The following is a 14484-nucleotide window of genomic DNA, read 5'->3' on the forward strand; positions in this document are numbered from 1 at the left end:
AAAGAAAATAAAAAAATAATAATAAAAAAAAATTGTTGCAATGATTTAAACCAAATATCTGAGCTGAAGCCCAGGAGTTTTCATTTTGCTTTTGCTGTGTGGAGGGATTCTATTAAGCTTAGGGAGGCAGTGAAAAATAACCTCCTCTGATCAACAGGTATGATCATTGTGATGTGTGCACCCAGGTCCTCCTGCACCACCATCCACCTGGAATTCACAGCATCTAATTTGCTTCTGGGGGAGGCACAGTTCACAAAAACTTTGCCAAGTAGTAGGGGGTGGTAAAATGAAAGCTAGAATACATCCAGCTGTGAAAGACCGCGTTTCTCTATTGTCTTAGTGTTCTTTGAAAACACTTTCAATTTAATGTGGAAAGAAGAACAAAGGGACATAGTTCTACCCTTCTCAAAAGGTTTCATAAAAGTGTTTTAGAAGAGTATGAGTAAACTTAGAAACCATAGAGTGATGAAGTCTTGTCATGTACTAAAAACAGTCTAGCTGATGGAAAAAAAAATGTGTGCAGTAATAAACTGACCACCCTACGTTGAAGATGAGCTCGTGGTGTGTTGTCCTGTGAGCTGAAAAAATGTGGTTTTTTATTCACAGGTTAAATAGCTTATAGGCAAATATGCTAGTGACATTTATAGGCTGAAATGTAACCTGTCAGATAAGTAATTGGATGACAAGTCAAACTAAGCATTTCCATTAAAATTTTAACTTAGATTTTAAATAGTTGAGCAGTTTGGAGAATTTCCTCTTTAGTTCATGCTTGTACATCAGCCAAATCCTCAGGACACAAAAGTCAAGGGTCTGGTTTTTTGGCTGCTAAGACAGAGTCAGCATGTACCTGGTCTTCCTATAACTTGCCAAAACAGCAAGATTTGTCTGGTTGGTTTATTTTGCAAGGGTATGGGTCTGACCACATGCAGACAACCTGCTTTAGTCCTCTCCAGAATCACACAAGTGATGGGAAGCAGCAAACTGCAGGAGCACAGGGCAGGAGATGGGAGTGGGGGAAGAACAAATCATTTGGAAAATGGTTAGATTTCTTTCTTTATAAATATTCTAAATTTAACAGCTGGGCAACAGCTTTCTCCTTATTGACGTGACAAGCCTATTGCCTGGCCAACATTGATTGATTTGGAGGACAATTATTTTTTCATAGGCATCAATGAGATGTGACTAGGGCCCCAAATACTTCTGTGTAGGGTTGGTGTCACAGCAGATTTAATAAAGCTGGCATTTCTATTTCTAGAAAGAATAGAACAGCAAGATACAGAGGATGCTATACAGTAAAAAGTCACATAGAACAGGTAGAAACAAGAACAAAAAGTATGTCATAAAATAGAAGTAGCCCATTTTTGTAGAAAGGTAGTGAATATTTTTTTAAACAGGAAAAACCATGTAGGGTGAAAAAAAAAAGTTTCATATAAAATTAGTAATACTAATTTTAAACAAATAAAACTCTATTTTTTTTTAAAGCAAACCTAATACATACATACTAGTACATTTATCAGTAAGCATATTCTGTGACATTTAACATATGGCTGCCTTTTGTAGTTTTTCATGGTTTCTTTCAAACTGGGGGAAAGGACATGGAGCAATCCCAATTTGATTCTAAGTAGGGTGATTATATGGATTTTCACTTCCAGAAACTCAGGAGACCAGTGACATTCTTCCCCTTTCTCCTGTGGGGCTGCCATGGTGTCACCTACAGGTTTCCTCACAGGTTTTGGGTATATGATACCATCAAAACCAGACCTCGGAGCAGGAGGCACCTTTGCCTTCTGCCAGTGCAGCACTTGCTCTGTTTTTAGGATAGAACTGGGGACTGCAGAAATGTTTATGAGCCATTACTGACATAATATGATCTAAATTAATCTTATTTTATCTGTTCGAGTTAATGGTGCTTTAAAATTTGGTAGTCAGTAGAGAATAACTACACTTCTAAGAATTCTCGGTTTTCCAAATGCATAACTTATAGCTTGTAATTAAAAGAAAGGCACCTTTACTTTCTATGAAATAATTTTTTGGGCCTCCCAAAATATGAATTATACTGCAAGACAGACCATCTTATAATTAGCACCAATTTACATGCATAGTAGTGCTCTGTGCTAATGAAATCAAACCCATTCATCCATGTGTCTCAGAATCTTTACTGCTAAGAGTAAGAGATCTTTGAGGTTTTTCTAAAATATAGCAAAAAGAGAGGAGTGACAAAGGCATCTTTGTTCCATTTTTTCCACTTTCACTTCCCTCAAATTTGCCTGCCTCTGTCGTGAGTTGTTTCTGCAGCTGTTTCATTCAGCGTTGTGAATGGTGCAACCTCCACCGTGCCAAGGTCATTCTTGCCATGGAAGTTCACTTGTGCAGTAAGAGACAAAGACATGGGCATGTTGCATTTTTCCAAGCCGTGAGGTGGGACCAAGCACCTTACTGGAAACCCTTCTGCAACAGGTCCAAGCTCCCTTTTCCTCAGAGTCCTTCAAAGAGAAATGAGAACCCTTAGAATTATCAGAAACATCTGCATTCTGTTATTACAAAAATATCTTTTCGATGTCTTACCATAGTTCACCAGGAAATTTCATCTCCTGAGTGGACGATGAAAGTTTTATCGATTTATCAAGCTCTTACAGGTCATGATATCAAACATACCCATCTTTTATAAATATTTTCATTTCTCCTGGTTTCATCTAAGAACTACAGTAGGAAACAATTCTTCTGAAGAGCATGAATGACTGTTCTAATATGGGAAATATATATCAGATTCTGGGCAGGTTTAATATCTATCTAAGCAGCAAAGGTTTTTCCCTTCCCTTGGAAATTTGGATTGATGACATCCTGCATGGAGCAGATGCTTTGACATTGAACTTCTCCGGTGATTTTCCCATTCAAGAAGCTATAGGCCACTTTACTCACCAGCTGGTCATTATTCTTCTGTCTTTTCTTGTTGCAATGAAGACAAAATTGTGGATAAAATGTTATGAGATATTTTCTTTTGCTATTTTTTCCTTTAATTTCAGAATATAATGCAGAATTTTTGGCACCCTATATCCTATATCATTCCTTAGGCCAAGGACACTGACCAGGACAGATTGCACAAGCAGGAGAATTACTATTCATTGTCATCAGCTATAGTTCTGTTGGGGACATTGAAATTTTTCCTTTGGCTTCAGAATGACCTGCTTTATTTTGACTTTTAAAACCATATTTATTTCAGAATTAATTTCCTACAGCAGACTGTGCTTTTCTCATCTCTTTATATTGTTTTATGTAAAGAGGCTGGGGAATTGGCAGCAAGTTCATTCATGAGAAATGAATTGCTAATAATTCCTATCATTTTTTTTTTCTCTTTCTTGTTGTGAAGCTTGTTTTGTTTAGTGATTTGTATATCAAAACTGTTTTAGAAAATTCATTTGACTTTAAACTTAATGTTCAGGATTCTATAGTGCAAGATGACTTGTAACATATTACCTTCATTTATCAACAAATATATTTTTTACAGATCACAGCACTTTCATCTGTTTATGAGGGCTTCTTTGTGACTTTGTATATTTTTCAGGCTAAAATGTGCCAGCATCACTGAATTGGGCAGAAAGGAACGGTGACCACTCTCTAGGTTTTATGCCAGTATAAAATTAATTCATGTTCTGCTAATGTTGCTGAGAGATTTTGGTTGTTCTCGGTAACAGGAGCATATTGTCCTGTACTATTTCTAAACCATGACAACCTTTATCCACTGCTAGTGGCAGGTATCAGCCATGCATCCCTGGTTCTTCTTGCTTTTGGCTGAAGCTGCTTGGGACAGCAGAGATAAAAAGTTTTCCAAAGTCTGCAAGTGTCAACTGAAACAGTATCAGAAAAAAAATTATGAAGTTAGAAGAAAAGTAAAATGTGAAACCAAATTATGGCATTATCTACCACAGAAAATGAGGAGGTAATTAGGTGACATTGGAACCACAAGAACAATGCAGCTGCTCCCAAGGTGAGTCCTTATGGAATGAACGACCACGTCTGGTTGAACTCAGCCAAATGGGGCGATATACAGTGAAGATCCAACAGGTATGGAACGTACCTGTTGGAATGTTTTTGGGTGAAAAATAATGAGATAAAGACATGGAGTACTCTTCAGGCAATAGCTGGAGAGTCTGACTCTTTCTGGGCTGCCTAGAGATTTTGGAAAGCTGACATACTACTGATAGGCCAGGTCCTCTAAGAAATACAAATAGTGGATTTATTTCTTCCTATTGTGATGCAGAAAACAGAGCTCTGATTTCCCATAGTTCCCTCTCCCCCATTTTATCCTGTGTTTCATTTGCCTTGATATCTCATTTCACTTCCACCATTTCTCCACAACAGCAGCCAGGGCCAGGGCTCCTTTATATTGCATGAGTTCCAAATCTCTCACACATTGAGGCTTTCATGGACTGGAATTCAGTCAGTTTCTTGGCTGAGAATTACAGAGCCCTCACCAGAAGAGAAGGGACACCCTGAATCAAGCCCTGGCTTCTGCTGAAAACAATCCCATAAGCTCACTGAGCAAAGCATGGTCTTTACGTTAGGCTTAGCCTGAATTGCATGTCAGAGGATAGGATTTGCTGGGATATTCACAGTCCCAGGTCTGAGTCTGTGCTGACCTCACATTTAATTTTCACTGCTCTCACTAAGTTTTTTTTAATACTTTGGCAGTCTGAGATCACTGTTCAGATCCATCTTGCCCTGACTGATATGCAACAATACGCACGGATGCACAGGTCACATCATTCAGTAATTGGTAGAGTTCCACCAGTTTTAGATTTAGCCTAGACCATTTTGGCTAATATCTTTTACAATATCCATATCCTGGATATAACTGGCACTCACTGAACAATTTTAGAACATCTATAAACCTGGGGAGTTATGGCAAGTGTGTTGGTTTAATTACAAATGCGTTCAGTGCCAGGTTGTGAATCCAGCCATGCTGGTATAAAGCCAGAGCAATTCTGTTGATGTCATTGGAGGAGTTACTTAGGCACTACATTATCACAACACAGATCAAACCTTAGCCCACAAGTCGCTCCAAACTGCTTTGAAAGTTTTATGGATTCCCTTTCATCTTGCCTCTTCTCTCTATATGATGTTGGTTTGGTTTGGCTTAAGATAATAATTCAGGATTTATGCACAACTCTTCCCTTTTTTGGTCTTAAGTCAGTTGTAGAGGGGTTTATTTTGTTCTGAAATTAGAAGGAAATAGCAAACAAGCTGCCATTCTTTCTGTTACATGAGGTAGCAGACAAGAGCTCCTGTGCTTTCAATTTCCAAAAGGTTTTTAAAATTTTATCTTCTTTGGAAAGAAAGGTGAACATTATTTTGTCTGGTTTCATCCCAGAAAGAAGAACCGGGGGCTGTGCAAACTACTCTTTGCAGACAGGTTAAATTCTGGAGGTCTGTGAGACTGGGGCCTTGCAACTGCTGTACTGTCAGAAGCAATTCTGGCCAGAGACATCGCAGCTTTGTATTCAGCATAATTAAATCAACCATTTGGAATTGTTTGTAAGTAAGGAAAAAAAACAATAGGCATTGAAGCTTTATTATTGAAAGCAGCTGCAGGAGAGGAAGTTCTGTAGCCAGGGGCTGTTTAGTAAATCCTACTTGGGATACTTTAGTTTAAATTCTCATGATCCCTTCTGTGAGGCAGGAAGCTATTTTGCACTGTCTCCTGCTTTTTTCTTTCCTTATTCTTCCCTCAAGTATTAAATCCAGGAAAAAAAATTAGCATTATCAGGGGCCTCACTGCAATCCCACAGCTATCTCTGAGAGCAGAACAGGTTGTATATATTGCCCCTGTAAATTTGATGAACTGAGCATTGTAAAACCAGCAAAGGGAGGCTGCAGCTGGAATTCATTGTGGAAACCCTCACCAGCTTCAGTGAGGTTGGATGTACATAATTCAGTGGGCTGCAGTTGTTTACAATGAAATCCTTCCCGCTTAGCTCGGACACTGGTACAGCAACCAGACTTCCACATTACTGCTCAGAGCTGGAGAGAGCAGGAAGGAAGGGGGAGTGGATCAGGAACTGCACAGTTCAGCGTTAGTGGAGAAAACTGGTTTTTCCTATTTAAATTTAGTGCCTTTGTCTTTCCACTGACTGTACAGAGTCTGTGGATTCCTTCCATTGATTAATTAATTAATTCCATTAATATTGCATAGCTTGATACACTTCTGTAATGGACACCTCCATTCTGCTTAAATCCAGTATTTGTCTGTCTGAGTGGAAAGAAAGTGTAGCCAGAAGGAAATCTGAGTCTCCATCACCCAGGGATCCACACTGCAGACTCTCCTCCCAAGCAGACCTCAGGACAATATGATATGTCAGTTCCCAACTTCAGCAGAGCAATTACAGCACTGCCCAGAACACTTCATCAAAGAGATGATGGCTCCACTCAGCCTCTCTGCTCTACAGTGTCTAGTATTAAGTTAGTAGGATATCCTGTGTGAAAACACCAGGCCTTTTGAAAATTCAATTGCATCCATACTGCTAATTAAAAGGTGAGGTACTGACCCCTAGCCCCTAGGCCAACACTACCCTTTACTCCCTTCATTATGGGCCTCCTCTTTATAGCAGTAAGACTTGGAGAAAACCAGTCAGAGCACAGGGGTGAGCTGAGAGCTACCCAGTGTGGGTAAACAGACATAAACCTGAAGTTTATGTTTGTCATGCCAAAAGAAAGAGGTCATGGGAATAGTTCCTGACCCATAGGTCCAGTGGCAGTCTGGCTTGTGTCTCTGCTACTTTGGGCTAAGCTTTTCTTGGAGCAGGTTGCCCACATGCCCATGGCTTTAGAACTTTTCTGACTCCTGGGTGATGCTTCTGTGACCACACACTGTGACGATGCTTCCGTGTGTTCTTTCAGTTCTGAGGGAGATTTTATTGGTGTATTTAAATAAAAGATGGGCGTCAGACACTTCTTAAAAAATCCGCTTGCCACAAGAAACTTTTTTTTACTGTAAAAGTGATGAATACTAGAAGTTGCCCAGAGAAATTGTGGAGTCTCCATCTTTAGACGACATTCAAAACCTGCCTGACCACAGTTCTGGGTTGATGCACAGCTCTCCCCACACTGCATCCACTCACACAAATGTATCTTCTTCAGGATAACTGTAGAATCCAAATTTTAAAACCACTTTTTTTTTTTTTTCACAGTGGCCCTAATGTGTTGGACAACTGCTTCTTTTACCCTACATGGATTAGATTACCCATCTCTTCCAAAACATCTGTGAGTCTGTCATCTGTGAATGTTGTTGGTGTATTTATGTAATTTTCTCTCACTGTCTCACCTGTTGCCTCATAGCCATCCTGTCATTTTGGTGTTTTTGGCTGCCTTCTCAGAGGTGTGCTTTTGGCATGCACTGTAAAAGCACATGCAGTAGTGCAGAAGATGCAAGGTTTGGGAGAGATGTTTCGGGAAATTCAGAATGGTTCCTCTAAGCTGGGAAGCTGTACCATTTCTAAATGGATGTGATGTTTTAAAGACGGTCCAAATTAATACAAAATCAGGTGATTGGGTTTTTACTTCAGGACCTGATGATGCCTCCATACCTGCTTTGATGTTTCTTTTTCTCTTTTTTGGGGGACTCTGCAATTAAAAGAAAGTAGGAATAGAGGTGAGGAAAGGAGAAGCCTGTTAAATGATTGTAAATCAAAAGTTAAGTAATTAACTATTACAGTGACAAAACTGCAGCTATCAGTAACAAAATTAAGCACACAATTCCATTCGGATAAAATTGTGCAACTTCATCCAGTTTATTATAAGATGCCTTGTTTACAATACTAAAGTTTTAATGAAGATAAGCTTATTTCTATTTCATTTCCTCTGCTCTTTTGTCTTCAGATGGGAATACAATACAAAGAGCTCCCATTTTCCCTCATGGCAAATATCCCACAGGCTAAGCAGGGGAGTTGCAAGGAGAGAGCTTCCCCCCAGCTCAATTGGCAGGACTCAACACAATCATTTAAGCACGAACTAGATTGGTTTTCTCTCCACTTACGTAAATCCATAATGCTTAAATCCACAGTCCTTCACTGTTGAATTACTGCCAGTGGTTTCCAATACAAGCTCTTCATTAAATAAACAGGGATCAGATGGCATGTGTTTGAGTGCAGATGACCAGTGCTACTATAGATTGCTTCTATGTGAAAAACACAGATTTGTAAGGGGATACCGGATGCATGCAAGAAAGGATTACCAGTCACAGATGGCAGTGCTCATTTATAGCTGGAGAGCAAGGATGTACTAGTATTAAGAAGGGAAGGCTGTGATTCTGCACATGAAGGAAGTGAAACCTGTCACAGGGAGATCTGGGAAAGTCACCCACATGGGAAACTGGCAGTATTTTCTTGCCTAGCTCATGGTAAACTATGTTAGTGAAAATGCTTGAGCTATTCTCATATGATTTAGCCTTTTAATCCAACTTTTGCACTGTCTTGATCCCAAGATGGGGAGGAGAAGGAAGAGTTAAAGAGTATAATGCTGTGTAACTAGGGAATCTCACAAATATAGCTGTACTGCCCACATTCTACCATAACCTTGTGCACCAGGATCTGTATGAAGGACCATGTGTCTCACAGGGATTTCTAGGAGCTGGACAGGCTGCCAGTCCCACTCCTCCACAGCATCATCTTCCTACTCCAAAGCAAGAGGTGAAAGTTTGGAGATGTGATACTTCAGTAATGTCTTGGCAAAACTTTCCCATGGAATATGTATCCATGTTGGATTCTGTATCAGATTCAGAATCATTTGGGTTGGAAAAGACTTCCAAGATCATCAAGTCCAGCCATTAACCTAAAGCCGCCAAGGAATATAAATCCCACTAAAATTTAAGCAAGTCTATTGATACCCTCATCAGATCTTCTATAAAATCCATATTTATTTGAGACCCTTACTGTAACTGAAGGGTCTGTCAGGATGGAAAAGAGCAGGGTAAGAATGTTCCTTGCCTGTTAACCCAGACTGGAAAGTGTTGGAATTTGTGTAGTACAAACACGTGTATTTTCAAGCACATAATTAGCCACTTTGAACAGACTATCAGACTTTCAGATTTACAACGTGTAAGCAATTTATTCTGACTTGTTTATATCAAGACTACATGACTGATATTCTGCTATGGAAAAATACCTGGTGTCTGGTTAATTTCCGTGTGTTTAGCTGCTTGTTCATGTTGTTTCATCTCTTTTCTTTGCATGCCGCTGTGTTTGCACTCAGGAAGCCTAGTACTGGTTTGTATACAGGAAATTATCTAAGTTTTTTTCAAAAAGAAGTGTTGAAACCACATTTTTCTCTGAAAATACCATAGATAATCAAGTTTTCTCTAGGAATTCTCATTGCAACAACCAGCTCACTGAGCTGTGGTCAATGTGTGATTTCTCGACTATCTGATTTTTGCCTATAGTTTTTTTGTTTGATTCTTTGCTGCTTTGTTTCTTTGCTGCTTTGTTTCTTTGTTGCTTTGTTTCTTTGTTGCTTTTGTGCTTTGTTATTATACAGAAAGATATATATTGAAAATTATTTCACATGATGTCTTTGTTTCTAGGAGTCCCTGAACTGTGAAATGGTGTCATGTACTGTTTTGTTCCGCTGACTACTTGCATCTACATCTATAAAATGATTCAGATCTTCAGTGGCCAGAGGCTTCTCTTATTATTTTCTTCCCCTTAAATAACTCCTTAAATAAAACATTGAAAATTAAAGTGCAGTTCATCGGTTATGGACTTTTTTTATAAACTGTTATTTTTCTGAACATAATTCACTTCTTAAAGGTTGGAATTCTGAGTGTAAATATTAGCTTTATTAATAGAAATTGAATTCATAAAACCTTAAGCAGAGTGCTAGAAATCTTTCCTCCTCTTTGTTCCTAGGTACAGCCTCTTCTTAGTATCTCAGGCTTGGTGGGGAAGGTTCAGCCATAATGAAACTTACAGAAATATGTATTTTTTTCAAGGTCTCTGGAGCAGGAAGAATCGAGTACTAAATGTACAAGAACTTCAGGTTAATACTTCCAATTTTATGCTTTCCATTTGTATAATCATGTCAGTTTTGTAATGGCATAAAGTAGCACTAAGACATTCAATCCAGTTTAATCCAATTACTGTTTCACTCTCTCAGGCATGCTTTACTCTTAGATAGGAGAAAACCATCAAGTGCAATGATTTTATGGCTTCACATATACACTTGGCACCATAAGTAAGCTGTATAATTATATTTGCCTTTGTTTTCACATGTGTCTGTTTTTACACACTGCAGAGTTTGCAGAGTCAATCTTATCTGCGGGAATTTTCGTCAGCCCCTTTAGGGTGATGCTGTCTGGGCAGTATCAGCATTCTGAGGGATGCACAGATGCATCTCTAAGGGAAGTTTTCTTGTTTAAGGCCCCCTTCCAGTGACAGTTCCATGTCAGGAAGAGGGAGCTGTGATGGTGGTGCAAACTTAGTTTATTACCCATAGCTGTTGCCAACATGTTCTTATAAAAATTCTCCTCAGATGTCCAATGAATTGGGCAAGATGTGAATTTTGTGTCACAAATGCAGCTGAGGAGAGTAAGCTGTGACTGGCACAGCAGACAAGCTTCTGGAGGTGTCACCTCCACTCCACCAGCAGGTGTTCAAATACTGTGGAGTCAATTTTCTTTCCATATTAGGACTAAGAAAATCTGCCTGTTTTTTTATTTTTCAGGCTCTGGGTTTGCTTCTTTCCTCCTTTACTCTGAAGTGGATGTTGTTCTTTCATGCATTGTGTTTATTTAGATACTTGCAAGGGGTTCCTAAGAAAAGATCTGTTGTAGTGCTACACCTCCAAAGGGCTGGGAACAGCAAACTGGACCACTGTGGTATGGGCAAATGAGCAGGAAGACATCTGTCTGTCCATGAAGGCATCAAGAGCATAGAGGGAAATCTTATGACTGGTAATGCCTGAGGTCAGGATAGTGCAGACAGCATGGAAACAAAGCAGAATTCCAAGATTCTAGCACTGACATTTATAGAATCTTTCACTTTTTAGATTGGAAAAGACCCCTAAGGTCATTGAGTTCAACCATTAACCCAGCACTGCCAAGTCCACCACCAAACCATGTCCCCAAGTGCCACATCTACATGTCTTTTAAATACCACCAGGGATGGTGACTCCCCAGATTGCATTGGTTTTAACAGCATAAGTTAATATTTAACTCAATACTCAGGTATCCAGTGTTCCAAATTCCCTCAACAGGTTTTACCTTCATTACAGAAATATTGGTAAAATTAGTTTCTACATTGTGACCAAATTTCACATTGTGAAAGTCACAAAGGGCATCAGTGTGTAGCTCAGGTCTTCAAAATTCAGCACTTTCTCTAGTCTTAAGGGCCAAAAAGTTTTCCCATAGCTTCCAACCCTGCTTCCAGGTTGCATTTCAGAATGCAGGACTATGGATCAGCCTTCACAATCCAGCTTTCCATGACAATACCCATTAAGCACCACCATCTTCCCTCTGGAGTTAACTTTGCCCTCATTTTCCTTTCAAAATACATTGGGGCTGTTCAGGTCAGCTTCTCTCCTTGCCCACTCCTGCAGTATTGGAAGCTGTAATGGATATTGGCAGTGAGTGAGGCTGCCCTTCAGGGTTAATTATAATAATTAAGTGAACATGTCCCTGTGTCAGGTCTTCCAAAAGTTGTAGTTTTTCTGAGTGAGCACTGGTTCAGTTTCACAGATCCCATCCTCCCCTTCTAGTTCCTCTTTCCTGCTTCTCTTCTGCATGTAGCCACCTCCCCAGCTGCACTTGCAGCATGTGGGGGATTTGGAAGGGCATGCACCAAATGGTGGCTTTAGGAATATGGAAAAGACACAGATCTGCTGCCTCTCAGCTGTTTAAAAGGGTGAGGATAACGCCAGTGTGACATGCTGCAGAAACTGGGAGGCTGTAGGAAGGTTTCACCACCCTGTACGAATATTAATAGGGCATTATGAGGAATCCACAAATAGCTGATTAACTGTCAAATTGTGGTGCTGTGCCTGTGCACAGAATGCACCAAAGCAAATTAATTGAAATACTAACCTGAAGTTATTCTACCTATCATTGCTTTTTTATCCCCTTTTCTTTTTCTCAGTTTTGCTCTTCTCTTTTTCATTTACATCCTTGTCCTTCATTTTCCATCTTTATTATTTATAAAATTCCCTTTTATCACTTTTGTCCCATCTAGTACTATCGTTTCTCTTTTTTCTCGTAGCAATTCTGTGCCCCATATTGCATTTCCCTTTCTGATAATAAGTCCTCACCCAGATTCTGACACCTCATGGGAACTGTCCTTCAAGGGCTTTAAGGCTGGTTTTTCCTCTCTTGTTCTCCTCTTATCTGCTTGGCAGGGGTAAAGGCTGATAGTCTGACTGGAAGAGCGTTCCTGTGGTGGCTGCAGCTGCTGGTGGAAGAACAAACTTGGTGAAGGTCTCTGAAGGGACTCTAACAAGGTCCAGATTAATATTTGCTGTGTTTCACACAAAGGTTTAGTGCTTCACAGGCAAGCTATTTCAGTGCAGCTGTAATGCGATGTCTGTGTATAAGATGGGAATGCTGATGGTGCAGGGGGCACAGAGAGGGAGAAGGATTAAGCAAGTTTTCCAAATGTATCATCAGAAAAATACACATTTAACTGAGAAGAGTAAAGCATCATCTCTTTCACAGGTGTTGGAAACAGTGTGGTCCTGAAGTCACTGTTTTGTAGTCTCTGCAATAATGGGCAGCTGTTATGTCATTTGCTGGCACTAATTGCTGTAAGACTTCAGCTAATCATGTCTCTGAAGAAGCCCAGCTCAGCTTGGCAGCTCCAGTTTTGTCTCTCTGGCTGGCATGAGGGAAGACTCAGTGGCGCTGGGACACAACTCTGAATCATTTTCCCTGTGTTCCTGCCAGCTTTTCCATGGCATACCCCATGTGCATGGAGCTCTGGAGGGGTCAGAGGGGCCTTGGCAGATTTGGTGAGAGTTTGGCAAGGGCCACTGAACTGCTCCAGGCAGTCTGGTCCTGTGGCTGCCCCCACAGCTGCAAGTGCTCAGGGGCAGAGGGGAAGAATAGGCTTTTCTTTTAAATCAGGAATTACTCATTCCAGCTGGGAGCTTTCTGATGACACATCCTTCTAGAAGATGGATGTCAAAAGCAAGCTTATTACCAATTCAGTTTATTCTCTCCTATTAGGTTGAACCACAAAGCTGCTGAGTTAAATTGACATCATTGGGTGTTACCCAAAGAATGACATTATTTAGAATTAGAAAGCCTATTCTTCTCCCTGTTATGGTTTAATCCCAGGCAGCAACTAAATGCCACACAGCCAGTCCCTCATTCCTCTCCACCAGCAGGATGGGGGGAAGAGAACTGGAAGGGTAAAAACAAGAAAACTCATAGATTGATAAAGGAACAGTTTAATGATGGATATTTTTATACTAATAATATTAATAGTATTAATAGTAGTAGTAGTAGTAGAGGAAGGAATCAAACCCAAGAAACACAAGTAAGGCATCACTTGATACCTGATGCCAGCCTGTCCCTAGGCAACAATCAGCTCCCCACAGTTTACACACTGGACATGACATTCCACAGTATGGAATATCCCTTTGGCCAGTTCAGGTCAGCTGTCCTGGCCATTATTTCCTCCCAGCTTCTTGTGTACCTGCTCTCCAGCAGAGCATGGGAAACTGAGAAGTTTCTAAGGTAGGGTGAGCACTGCCCAGAAGCAAGTAACACATCACTGTGTTATCAATGTTACTGTCATACTAAATCCAAAACACAAGATATCAGCTACTAGGAAGAAAATTAACTCTACCAGCCAAAACCAGAACAGTTACAAATAATTTATTTCAAAATTCAAAGATAAATTTAAGGCATTAAGAACAGAGCAGAAGCTACCATGCCACAGCCAGAGGATGAGCTCCTGTTCTGGATGTGGGAGCCAGATCTCCCTCCACCACCAGCCTGTGGTTCCCCCTGGGGAGCAATGCTGTGAGATGTAAGGGCTCTCAGAAGCATCAGGCACAGCCTCACATCCCACTTGAACAGTCATAGCCTTCACAGTGCTCAGGAGGTTAATAATCATTTATGAACTCAGAAGTTTTCAATGGCTTTTAAACTCTAATTTAATTTCAATCAAGTTGTGTCAAATTTAGCAGAAGATCAGGTGACAGGCAGTAAGACTGAACTGCTGCTCTGTACCTCTTTGCTTTCCAGTCAGCCCTGGATGAACAGATTTGCTTTTCTTTTTAAATTCACATAAAGGTAGGGGTGAATGTGCTCAAAAAAAAATATCTGCATTCCCCAAAGCCTTGGTTATGCAAGTAAGCAAACAACATCGATGTAAAATGCCATTGTGTGACATTTGCAGCAGCAAATATCTGATTTTTTGTTGGGCAGGAAACGTCCTTTGTCCTGAAGCAGAGCTTGATTTACAGATTATTTTGTGGCTTTTCCTGTGACTAGAGAAAGAA

General features: G+C 40.2%; 1 long non-coding RNA gene across 1 annotated transcript; it reads left to right on the forward strand.

The window, feature by feature from the left end:
• Nucleotides 1-7182: 7182 nt before the first annotated feature.
• On the forward strand, nt 7183-9663 carry LOC147654208 (uncharacterized). The gene is made up of 2 exons (XR_015284700.1): nt 7183-7257; nt 9572-9663. It is a non-coding gene; the product is annotated as an uncharacterized LOC147654208 (long non-coding RNA).
• Nucleotides 9664-14484: the final 4821 nt, after the last annotated feature.

This window comes from Cyanistes caeruleus, chromosome 3 (assembly GCF_971803275.1).
Source record: "Cyanistes caeruleus chromosome 3, bCyaCae1.hap1.1, whole genome shotgun sequence".
Lineage (NCBI taxonomy): Eukaryota > Metazoa > Chordata > Aves > Passeriformes > Paridae > Cyanistes > Cyanistes caeruleus.